This window comes from Humulus lupulus, chromosome 9 (assembly GCF_963169125.1).
Source record: "Humulus lupulus chromosome 9, drHumLupu1.1, whole genome shotgun sequence".
Taxonomy (NCBI): Eukaryota; Viridiplantae; Streptophyta; class Magnoliopsida; order Rosales; family Cannabaceae; genus Humulus; species Humulus lupulus.
The window spans coordinates 44,854,279-44,860,278 of record NC_084801.1 but is presented as its reverse complement, the minus strand read 5'-3'; positions in this window follow the sequence as shown (position 1 = coordinate 44,860,278).

Genomic DNA, 6,000 nt, shown 5'->3' with positions numbered 1-6,000 from the left:
ATTCTCGCCTGCCACAGCCTGAAACTCTCTGGCACACTGATGTGTCAGCCTGTGACCCCAAACGAGTGGAGCTGCTACGCCCCAGGTGATGGCAATCCTGACAGCAAGATCAAACTCATGGCCTGGAGTCGCGAGCATATGAAGGCAGGGGCCCTACTTCCCCTAAAATCATTTTTTAAGGATTTTCTGGATTTTGTTGGGCTCGCCCCATTCCAACTCCAGACCAACTCTTATAGGGTTCTCTCTACCCTCAGATCGTTATATCACGAGCTGAAGTGGGAAGGACCCTAACCAAAAGAGATTATCTATCTCTTTTGTTTGAAAAGCAACCCCTCTCGAGCTTGGGGAGGAGATGGCTTCTACTACTTGTCGAGCTATCTGAAGGAGAAGAAGATTTTCGAGGATATGCCAAACCATCCTCCAAAATTCAAGCTTGCCTTTTTCTGGACGAATGGCCACGCTCCTTCCAAATTATGTTTATTCCAACGAATCTGTAAGTATTCATTCCTATTTATTTCTTGTTCGTTCAATTGATTAAGCTCAAGATAATAACACATCCATTTCTCCAGCCAACTATCAGTGTCCCACACCCTCAGATTCTATGGTGGAGTATAAGAAGCCCTGCTCCAACTACCATATGGTCGGCGCTCCCTATCTTATCATCTTCACGAAGAAAAGCTCCGAGCCTACGGCCTCTTGGAGCAAGATCAGTTGACAGATGATGTCACCTATCACAAGTACTTGAAGTAGGAGCACGTGCCTCTTCCCACTGAAAAAATTCCTCCGAGACAGAGGTATTCGAGCTCATGAGCCCGTCCCTTTGTGGCTCGCCGTCATGACAAACCCACCTTGGAAAATGAAGCCCAAGACGAGGCCTCGAGCTCAAGTGGTGGAGGTAAAATAGTACTTAGCTCAGCCATGTGGTCTCCTTCTATGCTTAAGTACAAGCCTAACACTCTGATCCTATTCCTGGATTCTAGAGATAACTTTCATGTTTTGTCCTGGGTAGATCATAGGGTACATAGGTTCGATAGTTGGTTAGGCAGATTCCAAACTATGTATAGTATAAACGAAGTTTGGGATGGGGTCGCTATTCAATATGGGACCAATGACTATAGAGACCTTTCAAGGTTGTCACCTACATATAGGGAAGGGACTCCCCTAGCCTCCTCTGAAGAAAGGGGGATTACTTGGTCGCCTAGCACAAGCTCGGGGGAGGGTTCCAATTAGGTTTCTTTTGACTTTAGCCTTGTTTCTTTTTGTAGTTTAAGCTCGTTCACTAATGTGTAAATTGTGCATGTGCAGGCGACATGGAGTCCAATCTTGATAATGTGCTCAGCCGCTGCTTGGGAGCTAAGTAGAGAAAGTGTCTGAGGGTGTCGTAGAGAGCGGGGCACCCTTCTAAATCTTGAAGACATCCGAGGCAACACCTCCTGCCTCGGGCGCCCACGGCCCGAGCCTACCTGCTGATCCGAACCCCGAGGTCAGAGTATCCACCGAGGTCTTGCTCCCCCCACCTCCTCCTGCCATTCAAACTTCTCAATAGACTGCTCTGGCTCCAAAGAAGCTGGTTCCCACTCGGGAACACTTGTTGTCGATTTCGACCTATTCCCCTAAGTATGTGATCGACAACGCTGCGGGGAAACACGGAGCCATTCTGGGCTCGGACGTACTGTCCCGAGTTGGCCATAGTTTCAGCAACCTTGGCACCCCTCAATGAAAATTCCTCACCTCTTGCCAAGACAACAACACCCTTTATGACAAGGGCAGCGAGCTCCTCACCTCGGTAATTCCTTTTACACTGTCATGTTGCCCGCTCGGATTTATTCTGTATGTGTTCCATCCTGTTTTTGTTTGTGTATAGGCCTTTGCCACATTTTCTCATCTTATCTACAAGCTGAACAATGAAGTCTACTCAAGCTTATCCTATGCTCAGGAGGCGAAGACCCTCCAGAGAAAGCTCGCAGACAACCTTAAGGACACGAAGTCTAAGCTCGAGTCAAAGTTGGAGGCTAAGGATTCTGAAATCAGGGAGAGGGACTCTAGAATCAAGGAGCTTGAAGAGCTGAATGCCAAGCTCGAGGAGGAGAAGAAGGCCACCTTCGATATAATCGAGGGTGAGAAGGCTCGACTTCTTGAGGAGTTTAAGCGGAAGAAAGATCATGTTGTTGATATGGCCATGTACCGTATCTAGGCCAACAATGCTGATCTCGATACTAGCTTTCTGGAGAATCTCGAAGATGAGTTCCTTGAGTGTAGAGTCCATGAACTTTACTTACCTAATTGTTTAGTAGTATTATAGTATGTTTAGTGTTATCATTGTTACTTTGGATTTTTGGTTCAGACCGGGAGTTATTTGGACACTCATAGTAGTACTTATAGATTTTCTAAGTTTAACCTATAGTTTAAGAATATTAAGTATAACCTAAGGTTTGATTAATGTGTCTGATATTAAGGATTATATTATTATATTATAAGGTTTAGACATCAACCAATAGGATTTTAAGCACATGTTTTGAATGGTAATTAAGGATTAAGTATTTTTGAGGATTAAATTAAATAAGGGTAAAAGTTTGAATGTATAGGGTCAGTCAGCAGCTTTGAGCACGTTGAGGGCATAGTCAAGGCTGTTTACTCCATTCAAACTCAGCTAAAAATGTGTAAATTCGTGTTTAAATATTCAGCGTATGCCGATATATCGCAGCTATAGGGGGCGATATGTCGCAGCACGTAGATACGGAAAACACGAATCGATGCACGGTCGCCTCGGGAACAAAGGTCCAGGCGATATATCGCCTATAGGGGGCGATATATCGCCTCCACCAGCATGAATTCAAATACATTTGAATTCTTTTCCCTTCAGCCATTCAAACTCCTTCAACAGTCCAGCATCTTCTGAACGAGTCTTCAGCCTCTGCTGAACGATTATTCAAATGATTTTCACTAAAAAGCCATTATTTTTATTCAAGTAAAATCAAGATATTTTCATTCCCAAACTCTATAAATAGGACCTAGTACCCAGCCATTATTCACCATTTGCTCTAAGTTCAGAGGCTGCTAGTGTTAAGTGAGTGTGAGAGTGTAAACACTTGGTTTGGGGAAAAACTATAAGCTTAAACATCATAAGCTTATCAAACACTTTGGGAAGTAAGTAAGTGCTATAGTATTTCGGTGGATGTTAGACTGATCTTGCAATCTTTGAGGTAAACCCAAAACTCTAGTTCTTTTCTGTATTTTTATGTTATTTCCTTTCTCAAAACCTTCTACTCAGTCCCCTAACCTTATTCTTATTTTGGTTAGGGAATCCAAGCTTTTAAGCATATAAGTCGGTAAGTATGTTTTCTATGGTTTAGTCTTTCCATCTCTTTCATTTCATCTCCTTTCTTTAGACTTACTCTTTCTTATGGTTTTAGGAGTGTTCCAACAATCCCAACTCAGTCCATAATCTCGGTAACTTTGGTAAGGAAAATAGGCTAGAATTAACATGTTATGTGATTATGTTATCTATATGTTTTATGTTATTAAAAGTGTTATGATATATGTGTATGTTTGTAGGCTTGGGCATATGACCCATATGACTAACAAGACCCCAAATGGGTTATGGGCATATGACCTACTTAGCTAGTAGGACCCCATTAACCCCATGGGCATATGCTTGTTTAGCCTATGGGACCCCAAGTAATAATGGCCATTATAATAAGTGTATGTTATATATGCGTTATGTTAAGTCTTTATGTTTTCTTATGAAATTATGTATGTGACTTTGTGTTAGATTTTCCTTACTGGGCATTAGGCTCACTCCTTTCTGTTTATGTGCAGGAAAATAAGTTTAGAGGCGGAAAGATTCGTGACGCTTGGAGAATGTGTATCGATGATGAATGGAGTCAAGGGGCCGAGCGTTATTCGATTCGAGGATATAGTCTCCTTTTATGTTTTTATGGTTTTTATGTGTATTTTCCGCATTATTATGTAATGTCTTTTATTTTAAATCTTGTTTTGTTTTAAAGACAATGGGATCCCAAAATCCTTCTTAGTATTCTGTTTCTTTGTAAATAACTCTTATTTTTCAAGTTACTCAATAAATTATGGTATTTTTGTAAAAATGTAAGTTTTATGTATAGATTCGATAATGGTCCAATTAGTCCAGATTAGTGGGTCATTACAGTTGGTATCAGAGCAAACGGTTCCTTCGCATGAAGTTCTCCTCGATACACATTCTCAAAGCTCCGAATCGGACCGCCAAGTAAGTATTTAAGTTACAAGTTACAAGTTACTTTGTCTATGTGTATAGCTAACAACTTTAGTGTTTATGTTTCAGTTAAGAATGAACGGAGCCTTAACCTACCAAGATATCCGAGCCATTAAGGCCTTAAAAAGAATAAGGGAGCCAAGAAACACCGTAGGAGCCTTAGAAAGGATTACACGAAGGTTGCTTTTGTTTCACCAAGCAATAGGTGGCCTTCAAGAGGCTAAACAAATAATGCTAAGATCAACAGAACAATATGTATTAGTGATTAGGTTGTTTAAAGATTTCCATCCTGTAATAGCAGCCTTAGAAGAAATATGGGAAGAAATGAATGATGAGGATGAATCACCATTAGCAATGAGATACTACTTCCTCTTAGTTAGGTTCACCGCAAAATTTGAATTTCAATTCACCAAGGAGCAAAAGAATAGGATTCTCACAAACCTTCCTAGAGGGCATTTTGATGCTCATGATAATGATGACTATGAGGCTATAGATGATGATATGTTAGATGACGGATCGGATGTAGAAGATCCCGATTTTTAGATTAGTAGTTTTTATTTGTTTTATTTACTTTTATGTTATGATTGTAATAAGTGAAATTGTTTTCCAAATGAATAAACATGCTATTTGAATATCATGTGTGAGTTTGAATTTTTTTTTCAATCATAATAAATACTAAATAAAATGAATAATGACTGAGTTCGGTGAGGGTGGATACAAATCAATGAACCTGGTTTCCTTGTTGAGAGTTAGGGGGCCTTAGTAGTGGGAACGATTTTACTGATCCCAGCCCTCCCTCAATATGGTTAACTTTGGAACAAAGATAAGTTTCGAGCCTGAGAATTAAGTCATATAGGATTATTAGAAACACACTTAGAAAATAAAGATGACTTGTTTTTCTAAGTATAGAAACCCACTCTAATAATAAATAAAGACCTATATAATTTTTCATAAAAAGTCATAATAAATAGGTCCGAGATATGTTTGTTTTAATATAAGTTTTTGCCTTCGAGCCTATTAGGAAAAAGTTCTAACATGTTTCTTTTAACTGTTAGAACTCTGCTACGATGTCTCTCCGAAGATCTGCTCGCACCAACGGGAACGCTTCCAACGATGTTCCAGCAACCAATGCGGTCCCTACCGTTCGCCGAAGGAGAGTGCGTGTTACTGCTCGCCGCAACGCGCCGGCACAGCCAGCTGACAACACTGCAGAGATTTCCAGACTGCGACAACAAGTTGAGGAACTTCTGCAGCAACAACGCCAACAGGCTCAATCTCAGCCTCAGCCGCAGCCGCAGCCGCAGCCGCAGCCACAGCCAATGGCCTCAGCACCCCAACAAGTTGGTCCGTATGGGGGATGGCCTATGACGAACTACGCTCCTTATCCTGTACAGCACATGGAGCCAGTGTACGAAAGGTTCCGCAAGCAGCACGCTCCGATCTTCGAAGGGACTACGGACCCCTTTGAAGCAGAAGAATGGCTAAGGAATGTGGAGCCGATCCTAGCCCACATGAACCTCAATAATGCTGACCGCATATCCTGCGTCTCATCTTTACTCAAGAAAGATGCCAGGATATGGTGGGATCTGGTCCAGCAATCCCACGATGCTGCCACTATGACGTGGACCCGATTTGTGGAGCTCTTCCACAAGAAGTACTACAATTCAGCGGTACTTGCTATGAGAGTTAAGGAGTTCACCAATCTGAAGCAAGGGAATTTAACAGTGGCGGAATATGCTCGTCAGTTTGAT